Source organism: Taudactylus pleione, unplaced genomic scaffold (genome assembly GCF_031769625.1).
Source record: "Taudactylus pleione unplaced genomic scaffold, aTauple2 ptg000321l, whole genome shotgun sequence".
NCBI lineage: Eukaryota > Metazoa > Chordata > Amphibia > Anura > Myobatrachidae > Taudactylus > Taudactylus pleione.
In genome coordinates, this window is record NW_028284722.1 from 5,176,330 (window position 1) to 5,189,246 (window position 12,917).

At 48.5% G+C, this 12,917-nt stretch overlaps 1 protein-coding gene across 3 annotated transcripts in view; it reads left to right on the top strand.

Annotated features, from left to right (window-relative positions):
* Nucleotides 1–12,917, top strand: part of ZFAT (zinc finger and AT-hook domain containing) — a 214,268-nt gene that overhangs the window by 162,650 nt on the left and 38,701 nt on the right. The window lies entirely within an intron of this gene.

Here is a 12,917-nt window from a genome sequence, read left to right on the forward strand (position 1 = left end):
GGTTCTCATCACCCTATCCTGAATTTGAAGTCTCTGAACAGATACCTCAGAGTTCCCAGGTTCAGGATGGAAACGTTACGTTCCATCATTCTGGCGATGGAACCCGGGGATTATATGGTCTCCCTCGATATCCAGGACGCCTATCTCCATGTGCCCATAGCACCGGCACATCAGCGGTATCTGAGGTTTGCTATCCTGAACCATCACTACCAATTTCGGGCGTTGCCTTTTGGCCTTTCCACGGCTCCGAGGGTGTTCACCAAGGTGATGGCGGTTATGGCTGCCCACCTTCGGGGTCAGGGTCTACGTCTGTTGCCGTACCTGGACGATCTTCTGCTGCTGGCGAGCTCCCCGGAGGTGCTTCTTCGACATCTCCACCTGACCATTGCTTGTCTTCAAGCACACGGGTGGTTGATAAACTGGAAGAAGTCCTCCCTGATTCCATCACAGCGGATGGTTCATTTGGGAGCCCTGCTGGATTCTCGTCAGCAGCGGATTTTCCTGGCTCCAGAGAAGGTCTCCTCCCTGCAGCTGCGGATACACAGTTGCCTGAGCAGTTGCCGCCTGTCGGTCCATTCAGCTATGAGAGTTCTGGGGTCCATGGTGTCGACATTCGACATGGTGGAATTTGCCCAGTTCCATTCCCGGCCCCTGCAGGGGCTGATTCTATCGGAATGGAACGGGTTACCTCACCGGATCCGCTCTCAGATGCTGGTGTTGTCCGCGGAGGTTCGGCAGTCTTTGGCTTGGTGGCTTCAGACGGTGCATCTGGTCGAGGGGCGCCCCTTTTGGATCCCGGACTGGGTCCTGCTCACGACGGATGCCAGTCTTCGGGGTTGGGGGGCAGTGACCGGCTCATTATCGCTTCAGGGTCGTTGGTCCGCGGAAGAAGCACTTCTCCCCATCAACATCCTGGAACTGCGGGCTGTGTACAGGGCCCTGCAGTCGTCCGGCCCCGCTCTTCACGGAAGGGCGGTTCAGGTGCAGTCCGACAACGCCACCACGGTGGCGTACATCAACCACCAAGGGGGAACTCGCAGTCGGGCAGCAATGTCGGAGGTGTCTCGCATTCTTGCTTGGGCGGAGTGTCACGTTCCAGCGATCTCGGCAGTCTTCATTCCCGGAGTCCTCAATTGGGAGGCGGACTTCCTCAGCCGTCACGATGTGCATCCCGGGGAATGGTCGCTTCACCCAGAGGTGTTTCAGCTACTCGTGGACAGGTGGGGGCTGCCGGAGCTGGACTTGATGGCCTCCCGTCACAATCACAAGTTGCCCGTTTACGGGTCAAGGACAAGAGACGCAGGCGCCTGTCTGGTAGACGCTCTGTCGGTGAAATGGACGTTTCACCTGGCGTATCTGTTTCCTCCGATATCCTTACTTCCTCGGGTTCTGCGGAAATTCAAGCAGGACGGCGGCACGCTCGTGCTGGTGGCTCCGGCGTGGCCCAGACGTCCTTGGTACTCCGATCTGAGGTGCCTCTCCATCGACGCTCCGTACCTTCTTCCTCAGCGTCGGGACCTGTTGTCTCAGGGGCCCTGCCTTTACCCGGATCTGGGTCAGCTGTCTTTGACGGCGTGGCTCTTGAGACAGCCGTCTTGAGGTCTAGGGGTTTCTCCAGTTCAGTGATTGGTACCATGCTTAGGGCACGCAAGCCTGCCTCCGCGCGGATTTACCACAGGGTGTGGCGCACTTATTTTCAATGGTGTGAATCCAGAAACTATGATCCGCAGGTGTTCCGGGTTTCCAGAATCTTGGAATTTCTTCAATCGGGTTTGGACCTCGGCTTACGCCTGGCCTCTCTGAAGGTTCATGTGTCTGCTTTGTCCGTGTGGTTTCAGCGACGGATTGCTACACTGCCAGATGTTTACACCTTTTTCCAAGGTGTTCTCAGGATCCAGCCTCCCTTCGTGCCTCCGGTGGCTCCGTGGGACTTGACGGTGGTACTGAGGGTCTTGCAGGGTCCTCCTTTTGAGCCGCTTGAGTCGGTGGAGCTCAAGTGGCTGACGTTTAAGACCATTTTTCTCCTGGCAATTGCTTCGGCCAGGAGGGTTTCAGAATTGGGGGCGCTTTCCTGTCGCCCTCCTTTTCTGATTTTTCACCAGGACAGGGCAGTGCTCCGCACGCGTCCTGAGTTTTTGCCCAAAGTGGTTTCAAAGTTCCACATTAATCAGGAACTTGTTGTGCCAGCTTTTCAGTCACCTGATCTTTCGGCTGGTGAGGCTTCCTTGGATGTGGTCCGGGCACTTAGAATCTATGTGGACCGGACTGCTTCGGTTAGGAAGTCGGATTCTTTGTTTGTCCTCTTTGGTTTTCACAAGAGGGGTTGGCCTGCCAACAAGCAAACGATAGCCCGTTGGCTTCGTTCAGTTATTTGTGAGGCTTATGCGCAGGAGGGTTTACCTGTGCCAGCCTCTGTTAAGGCTCATTCCACTCGTTCTGTGGGTCCCTCTTGGGCTGCTAGACGTGGCGCCTCCGCTGTTCAGCTGTGTAAGGCGGCTACTTGGTCTTCAATTCAGACGTTTTTGAGGTTTTATGCGTTTGACACCTTCGCCTCTCAGGATGCATCCTTTGGGCGCCGGGTACTCCTTTCAGCACAGGAGCCCTTAGTTGAACTGCTTTGGGACATCCCCAAGGTCAACCCTGTGGACCCCCTATGGACCCTGAAGTAGAAAACAAGAGATATGGTAAGAACTTACCTTTGTTATCTCTGTTTCTACGAAGTCCATAGGGTCCACAGGGCGCCCGCCCTGACGCACCTGGCTTCAAATGGGCTGTGTGGCTGGTCACCGGTTTTCCGTCTCCCATTTCTGTGAGTATGGTTTCTTGTGTGTTCCAGTCTTCCTTCTCTCTGTTTAGTCTCCTCCTCCGGCCTTAGCTGCTTACCAACTGAGGTGCCTGTGGCCGGGGCGGGGTATAGAGGAGGACGGACCCAAGTGCATCCTGGGAGCAGCAAAGCTTTAACTGCGTGGTGCCCGTGGATCCAGATCCAGCTATACCCCAAGGTCAACCCTGTGGACCCTATGGACTTCGTAGAAACAGAGATAACAAAGGTAAGTTCTTACCATATCTCTTGTTTTCTATGTTCTTTACAAGATATGGCACATGTTATACAATGGGGTTTCTAGTTCTTATTTGCTTGTACATAGCGAGTAAAACAGGATTTCATAGTTTGGGCGGAATTCAATTGATTTCGCGGTCTGCATCTCCCGTCTAAAGTGACAGGAGATCGCGGGCCGCTATTCAATTGTGCCAGCGTTTCATGCTCATCGCACCCAAAGTGGTCGGGTTTAGCCGAGCAAAACGGCTAACCCCGACCAAAGTGCTGGGCGCGATCACAAAAAGTGCCGTTTGGGCGCCCAAACAGGACACTTTTTGCCGATTTCAGCCCGCACCCCTCTGGGGCTGCGAGCTGAAATTGAGCGCTAGCAGCTGATCGCACCCGACAGGAGCAACAATAGAATAGCTCCGTCGGGTGCGAAGGGGGGAATAAACAATTGAATTCCGCCCTTTGTGTGCAAATGATATTTCTGTATTACGGACATAAGTAATAGTGTGTGTGTATACCAAAACCACTCATCTCTAGTGTATGTACAGTGGTGGACAAAATTGCAGACACTTTTTGAAATGTTAATGTTTTTCAACTTTGAATGCTTATAAAAACTGTTACACTTCATACAGTGCAATGATTCATGTGTCAAAGGAAAGGAAATTTAATGCTGAATTCAACACAATAAACAGAGGTCAAATATTTGCATTACAAGGGAAGTTATGCAGTGAAAACAACACTTAGGGTGAAAATCCCTGTGTACTTATGATGTTACTGTCCTATCAGTATTTCGTTTCGTATCCTTTATTTTTCAAGACAGCAGCAGAGCGACGTGGCATTGAGTCAACCAATGTTTGGAGCTGTTCCTTCTTCATTATGTGGTGCCATGAGACAATTATAGCCTCAATTGTCTTTTATTGGATGGACGCCTCAGATGTACCAGTTTTTTCAAACAAAGCTACAAATGTTCTATGGGGTTCAGGTCTGGGCGGTTTCCTGGCCATCCAGCACCTGTATGCCATTCTCCGTGAAACGCTTTTTGCATGTCCGAGCAGTGTGGCAGGGAGCTGAATCCTGATGGGAAAAAAAAATGGGGCATTATCTGAACAAAGATCCCTGATAGAAGGTAGAAGTTTTGGTTGTATGATGGTGTCAATGTACTTTCTGCTGTTCAGTGTGCCATCTATGACATAAAGGTGGCCTACAGCATTTGCTGTCATACATGCCCAGATCATAACACTTGTAGGATTCTTTGTTGTCGCTTGAATGCAATCTGGATGTACCTTTTCCCCGATGCGACGTCTCAAACATTTTCTCCCATCACTACCAAATATCGATATCTTAGTTTCGTCACTCCATAGCGCTTGTTTCCACTGACCTTCTGTCCATACAATGTGTTCTTTTGCCCACTGTATTCGTTTCTGCCACTGTTTTGTATTCAGCAATGGCTTTTTTCGGGGAATCCTACCTTTTAGGCCAACCTCCGTTAGTCTTCTCCGTACCGTTCTTGCACTGACAAAAACACCAGTCGCACTCAGGTCACTGCTAATGGCCGCAGATGACATCCATCTGTCCCTGGCGCAAATTTGTTTTATTCTCCTATCATCAACAGCTCCGACCATTTCCTTCTTTGATTTGTATAGATTGTGTTTCCTGATAGCGTAAACAAAACTTTCGTACTCCTGATGTTGTCACATTCCCACCATCTTCTCTCGCAATTGCTGCATACGAAAGACCATTTTCATGTAACACCACAATCCTGGATCTCTTCCTGGCTGACCAGTCACCACTTTGCCTGGATGACATTGTTGTATTTACATTTTACACCGTCAATAGCACTAAACAATACACACAAGCATCCAACTGTAATCGCACTTCAGTAACCAACTTTATTCTGCAAAATGAAACCACCAAACTGACCTTTCCCACCTTTGAACAGGACCTTGCACCTGCGACAGCTAATTGGTCCTCAGAACGATGATTCTGATTGGCTGGTAGTAGCTGTTACTACAATCCGCATCTGTGCTTCTTTGTCTGACCGAAAGTAGCATAACTTCCCTTGTAATGCAAATATTTGACCTCATTTTTATTGTGTTGAATTCAGCATTAAATTTCCTTTCATTTGATATATGAATCATTGCACTGCGTGAAATGAAAGTTTTTATAAGCTATCAAAGTTGAAAAACATTCTAATTTCAAAATGTGTCCGCAATTTTGGCCACCAGTGTATGTATGTATGTATGTAGTACCCGGCGTAGCCCTTGTTTACATTTTCAAGCTATTAAGTTTTATTATGTGATGTAATCCAAATCCATCCAGTAGAAGGCCCAGAACAGGCTCCCTGGGTCAAAGTTCTGCCCAGTGTACATCAACGGGAGGTCTGACTGGAACCCTGTCCCCCTCTCTAAAACCTGGCCAGGATCCAACTGGACCACCTCGCATTGGTTTCATCCCAGTTGATGCAGGGGTGTCCGAACGCATAACCAGACGGACAAATAAACAAACACAGACCAATGAATTTTATATATGAGAATCTATAGTGTATTTATATACAATATCAAACATAAATGCAGACTGCACTCCTCACAAGTAAAAAGACAGTAGAAATGCAGGTGCCCTCCACTCTTATTCCTATACAGGATCCAGTGTAATAAAGTCCACTCTCGGGCATTACTCCATGCATTATATCAAGCAGGCAGCAGTATTGAACGAACGTTTCAATGTTTTATCCAAACATTTTCGTTCGTGTTGATAATTCTGATAAAGAATTGAAATGTTGGAACAGCTTATACGCACGGGAGCATGACATTATTTATGGTGATCTATTCATATGTGGAGGACACCCAGGCACATTTATACAGTTATTTTGAGTGATGGTCGTATTGAGAGAATGTATATAAAATGGTGTTAAAACCACAGGAATTCCACTAACATGATTGGATACACTAAATCACATGACCGAGCATTATATTCAAATGACTTCAAACCTCCCAACGTGACCGCGCCTCCTGAACTACTTTCCATTGTGACCAGAACCTAATCACAAATGCCATAGCAGTATCACTCCAGTGTAAACAATAACATCACTCACAGAGACACTACTCAAATAAAAGCAGCACGTCACTGCTTCTCTGGCAGATTTACCACATACAGTACTGTACCTCAAAGGACCTGACATCACCCCTTACCAAAGATAACTGATACAATGATGATCTCTTAAAAGAGAACTTGAACAGACCATTCCATTTTATAAGATCGACATACCACTATATAAAATCTTATAAAATGTAATTAAATCCTGTTCTATGCTTTTGATGTTGCTTGAGAAGGTGGTGCTTCTTTTTCTTGAATTGATCCAGAGTACTGTACAAGACAATGCAATGTAAACATCTTGTGGTGTCCCAATGGCATTCTCTCTGCACAATCACAAATGCGCATATGAGGAAATACTAGTGATTTCTTCTGTTTTTCCTGATCAATAACTAACACTAGTCGTATTTATTTATTTTTATCAGTACAGATGTTTTTATACACCTAGCCTCTATTCACCATGTTGTGTGAGACGCCGGACGTTGTAGGGTCTTTCTTGCTTGAATGTGCATTATAGTCACAGGGTACCGCGACAAAACCACTTCAGAAGGCAGCAGTGATTAATTTGATATGTGAAACATGTACATCTATGTGCGACTGAGTCCGAACGGAATTTGGCGTGAAAAAAAAACCTCCGCTGTATCATAGCGATTTCTGTTCAGATTCAGACTCAGTCGCACACCAGTGTCTCATATAAAACTAATCATTGTAGTCTTGTGAAGCGTTGTGACGAAGATGCACATTTAAGCGACAAAGATGCCCCCCATGCTCGGCCACACCCTACTCTTTGGCTGCTCCCCCTCACCCGCTCTGTCACTTCTGTGTGATGTCACAGAAGTTCAAATGCTGGCATTCTTTGCTTTTAAATTGTAGTATGTCTAACCAGGTCATAAAGCTTTGGGAGTAGTTCCCGCTGTCTATGATTAAGTGGCTGGGAAGTATTAGCCTTACCCCAGTAGTTCAGTTGAAAAGTAGAGTCCGGATAATGTTAAAAAATGTATTTCTTCTTCAGGGTCCATAGGCTCCACAGGGAGACCTTAGGGTGTAGGTTGAGGATCTGGAATCCGGGCACCACGCAGATGTTCCACGGACAGTCTGCGCCGGACGCTAATGGGACAGGTAAGGCGGGTCACCGCTTGCAGTGACCCATGTGTTAGCAGTCAGGGGACAGACCGGAGGTGCCGAGTGTGGACGCAGGCTCCAGCCACCACGATCCACTAGACCACCAGGGTACACATGGTGCTGGAACCAGCGTCCTGTTGGGTATATAATCAGCAAGGGGAGGTCAACTTCCCCGTTAAAGCGGCCCCTCAGCTCAGGGTGCCCTTCTACTGAGGTCTCTCTTTGGTGAGCTGCTCTCCTCCTCCGACCACACCCCCTCTGAGGTCTCCGGCGGCCATTTTCTCTAAGGCACAGCCACAGCTTGCAGGGATATGCAGGGTCCGGACCCCCTACATAACTCTCCCCGGAGTCAGCGTATGCAGCGCTATAGCCTACCTGACACTGAGTCTGTGTAGTTGATTGTAGTGCCGGTTTGCAGTTATATGTTATTTCTGCATTATATGTGACTGATGCTAGCGCTGCCTGTGTTTTCTAATCTACTGCCAGCAAATATCTTTCCCTTTTTTTCTGACTTTACCCTAACATATAGGTGTATTCAGGGGTTTTCCTGTACCTCCCATATATAGAACTAAGTATTTGTGAGGTTTGTCACATACAGTTGGTCGCTGCACTATGCCATATTTGGGCTGCGTGCTCCTGCAGCTTACCCAAGCATAAGACAGGACCAGTGTATTGCATTCCTACTAGTATCGTACATACACGGTGGTTGCATTATACTCAGTGCCATATTGTGTGCCATATAACTCTGCATCTATGTCTAGCAAAGGCAAGAGTAACAAACAGGCATCTGCACCGATACTGCTATCATGCAAGTTATGTGCTGCAGACTTAGGTGAGGAGGATTTGATACAAGATGGGCCAGGCCCATCAGACAACCCAGTGCCTGTACAAGAGCCCCGATGGGCTTAATTTTCTCAGGTGCTGACCACTATTGTGGACCGCCTGGCGGTTCCGGCTGTCATTCCCCCTATGGCAGTGGTTCCCAAACTGTGCGCTGTGGCACCCTGGGATGCGTAGGGGCACTTGCAGGTGTGCCTCAGGTAGGTGGTCCAGCACCAAATCAAGTTCATTATGATCAATGTAATGTAAATATGTGGACAAACAGAAGCACAAACCTGTCCACCACCACTGAGCCAAAGGATGACAGGTCAGCACAATTTACTTCACTTTACTACTTCACTACATTTTTCTCTGAATTTCTCAATGACAAACTTTTGGCTTAGGGGTGCCATGAAAACAATACTGAATCACTAGGGTGCCATGGTTCAAAAAAGTTTGGGAACCTCTGCCCTATGAGTTTATCACAGCAGGCTGTAATTCCCCCTTTGGGGTTTCCACAACAGGTTCAGGCGATAGTTGCCTCCTGTGCCCCCACCATGGGTAGACGTGCTCTCTAACTCTGTGTAGAGTCTAATGGCTACATCTAATGCCCATGTTGCAAGGTGAGAAGCCCTTACCCAGTAAGCCATCTAAGCGTACCATGTTATCACAGTCCACGCAACGCTCAGATTCTGAATATCATCTTAGAAGGCAGTAGTTGCTGCTCTCTCTAACCCTAACTTCCCTCTGGAGGAGAATGAGAGTCGGTCAAAAATTAATATTCCTGCCTTGGTACAAGCTGTCAGATCCATCTTATTAATAGAAGATGACGTGCCAGCCCCTAAATCCAAGCACCCTCTGTTTAAACGACAAAGTGGCTTCAGCAGAATTCCCTCTATCGGATCATCTAGCTGAACTCATGGTTGCAGCCTGGCAATAGCCTGGTAAGAGGTTTCATACTGACCTCATGTTACTCTGTTCCTGTGGCTCATTGTGCAAAATGGGAAACACCCCCTGTGGTGGATTCATATGTTATGCGTTTAATTAAAAGCGCTATATTGCCTATTCCTTCAGTTACTTCTTGAAGGATCCTGTGGATAGGAAAGTAGAAACTTGACTGAAATCGATATACTCTCTTTCAGGCACTGTTACCCGTCCAACCATGGATATTTCATGGGTGGCTAAAGCTATAGAGAGCTGGGCTGACTCACTTGAAGACCTTTTTCCCTCAGCTGCTCCTAGGGATCAGATGTCTTTTTTGTTGCTCACATTCGAGATGCAGCTTTCTATTTTGGAGAAGCAACATTAGATACCAGTCTCCTAACCTCCAGAGCCACTGCTGTGTGTGCCTGCCGAACCCTGTGGCTACGCTCATGGAAGGCTGATGTGGATTCCAAGAAAGGCCTAGAAAGGTTACCCTACAATGGGGAGATCTTGTTGGGCACAGACCTTGACACGATTGTAACTACTTCTACTAGGCGTCGGAAAGCCTAAAGGTCAGTCCTTTCCTAGGCAGTCTGCTTCCACTAGAGCTGCCAAAACCAGGACCAAGCAGACCTGGAACTCCATATGTCCTGCTTCAAAACCCGAGGATAAACCCTCATCCTGATGGGACGGGCCTCCCTCTGGGATATCCCAGAGTGGGAGGCCAACTTCTTCAGTTCACTCAGTGCTGGTGTCAAACACCACAGATACTTGGGTAAGAGAAGTGGTCTTAAACAGGGACACCCTCTCATTTCTCAGACGGTCTCCTCACCAGTTTTTCTACACAGGCACTCATTCAGACCCAAGCAATGCCTTACAAATCCAGAAAGCCATACAGTCCTTGCTGCAAGCAGGGGTAATTGTGCCAGTTCCACTATCTCAGTGAGGGACTGGTTATTATTCTACTCTTTCTGGTTCAGAAGCCGAATGGGTCTCATCGGCCTATCCTCAACATCAGATCCTTGAACAAATTCGTAAGGGTGCCAAAGTTCAGGATGGTGACCCTACGCTCCATCATCCTAGCTATGGAGCCTGGGGACTTTATGGTATCTCTGGATGTTCAGGATGCGTACCTACAGGTACCTATAGTGCCCTCAAATCAGCGATATATCCGGTTTGCTATACTACAGCAACACTTCCAATTTCAGGCTCTGACCTTTGGACTATCCACAGCTTTACCAAAATTATGGTGGTCAGGGTATCCGACTGTAGCCATACCTGGGCCGACTTCCTGCTCCTAGCAGGATCCCCAGAAGTGCTTCATTGCCATCTGTAATTAACCATTGCTTTCCTGCACAAGCACGGATGGTTAATCAACTGGAAAAGTCCTCCTTGAATCCCTCACAGAGAATGATTCATCTGGGAGCCCTGCAGGATTCTCAGAATATTTCTGACATCAGACAAGATCTCCACACTTCAACTATGAGTGTGCAGATGTCTACACAGTCGCCGAGTATTGATCCACTCAGCAATGCAGGTACTAGGTTTCATGGTGTCCGCTTTCGACATGGTGGAATATTCTCAGTTCCATTCCAGGCCTTTGCAAAGGCTGATCCTCTACAGGTGGAACGAGTTGCCACCATCGGATCAAAGCTCAGACGATGGTGCTCTCTCCAGAGGTGCGTCTGTCTCTATCTTGGTGGCTACAGACATCTCATCTAACCAAGGGTCGCCCCTTTTGGATCCCGGACTGGGTAATCCGAACAATGGACGCCAGTCTCCCAGGCTGGGGCGCAGTGACCTGTTCGCACTCCTTTCAAGACCCGTTGGACATCGGTCAAATCAATCCTGCAAATCAACATATTGGAACTTCAAGCTGTCTACAGGGCCCTCAACCTGTCCCAGCACATACTTCACGGAAAACCTGTACAGGTTCAGTCCGACAATGCCACAAAAGTGGCTTACATCAGCCATCAAGGAGGTACTCAAAGTTGGGCAGCAATGACAGAAGTGTCACGCATTCTGACATGGGCTGAGGGTCACTTCCCGGCCATCTCTGCGATGTTCATTCCGGGAGTTCTCAATTGGGAAGCAGACTTCCTCAGCCGTCACGACGTGCATCCCGGGGAATGGTCTCTTCACCAAGAGGTGTTTTCAACTCCTAGTGAACAGATAAGGCCTCTCAGAGGTGGACCTCATGGCCTCCCGACACAATCACAAAACTGCCAGTGTATTGGGCCTGAACATGAGATGCTGAGGCAACCTTTGTAGATGCGCCAGTGAAGTGGACCTTTCAGTTTGCATACCTATTCCCTTCAGTCCCCTTCTTCCTCGAGTTCGGAAGTTCAAACAAGACTGAGACACTGTCCTGCTGGGGACTCCAGCTTGCCCCAGATGTCATTGGACTCAGATCTTCGAAGTCTCTCCATCGACACTTCGTTCCTGTTGCTTCAACGACCGGACCAGTTGACTCAAGGTCCTTGCCTTTACCCGGACTTTTTCTTCTGGCTATAGCGTCAGCCAGAAGAGTGTCTGATTTAGGGGCGCTCTCCTGTCGCTCCCCATTTCTAATTTCCACCAGGACAGGGCAGTACTTCGGACTCGCCCTGGGTTCCTTCCAAAAGTTGTTACTCGTTTCCACGTTAATGAGGAAATTGTAGTTCCGGCCTTTCAATCAACAGACCTCTCGGCAGGGGAGGCCTCCTTGGATATGGTCCGTGCCCTCAGGATATATCTGGACCGTACTAGTTCCTTTCGGAAATCAGACTCCTTATTTGTGATATATAGATTTCGCAAGAAGGGCTTGCCAGCCAACAAACAAACATTGGCTAGATTGCTTCGCAGACTATCTCACAGGCTTACATGCAGGCAGGCCTTCGTGTACCAGCTACTGTTACTGCTCATTCTACTCAGTCTGTGGGTCCCTCGTGGACAGCTCGCCGTGTAGCCTCGGATGTTCAGCTTTGTAAGGCGGCCACGTGGTCTTCTGTCCAGATCTTTCTGAGGTTCTATGCCTTTGATACCTTCGCCTCTCAGGATGCTTCCTATGGGCGCCGGATTCTCCTCTCAGGGCAGGAGCGTCCCCACCCTTAAAAGGACTGCTTTAGGACATCCCCAAGGTCTCCCTGTGGAGCCTATGGACCCATAAGAAGAAAATGAGTTATGGTAAGAACTTACCTTTGTTAACTCTTTCTTTTGAAGTCCATAGGTTCCACAGGGCACCCTCCCTGACGCACCTGGCTTCATATGGGCTATGTTTCTGGTCACCGGTTTCCCGTCTCCTTCTCTGTGAGAATGAGATTCTTGTGTGTACCAGTCTTCCTTCTCTCTTATCCTCCTACGGCCTTTGGCTTATTGCGAACTGAGGTGCCTCTAGCTTGGGGTGGGGTATAGGGAGAGTGGACCGGTACATTCTGGGAGCTGAAAGCTTTTAACTGCATGGTGCCCGGATTCCAGATCCACCACCTCTACACCCCAAGGTCTCCCTGTGGACCCTATGGGCTTCGAAGAAAGAGAGTTAACAAAGGTACGTTTTTGCCATAACTCTCATTTTTATACTCTTGGTTCATATATATGTGTTTTGCTCATCTAGCCTCAACCATGCAGCATAATATGCCTGGCATGAGTGAGCCTGGTTGGGTACAGGATACCAACACGTGGATCCCGGCAGTAAGCTCCCGACGTCTGCATCCTAACCCTCTCCCTACCCTAACCCTTCCCCTCTAGTGCATGAACCTAACCTCCCCCTTCCCGAACCCTATACCTAACCCTCCCCCTTTAGTGCTTAACCCTCCCCTTAGTGCTTAACACTCCCCCTAGTGCCCAAGCCTAATGCTAACCCTCCCCTTAACTCCACTACTTACCTTCGGGATTCTGGTGGTTGGGATGCTGGCACCAGGATTCTGACAGGTGTCGT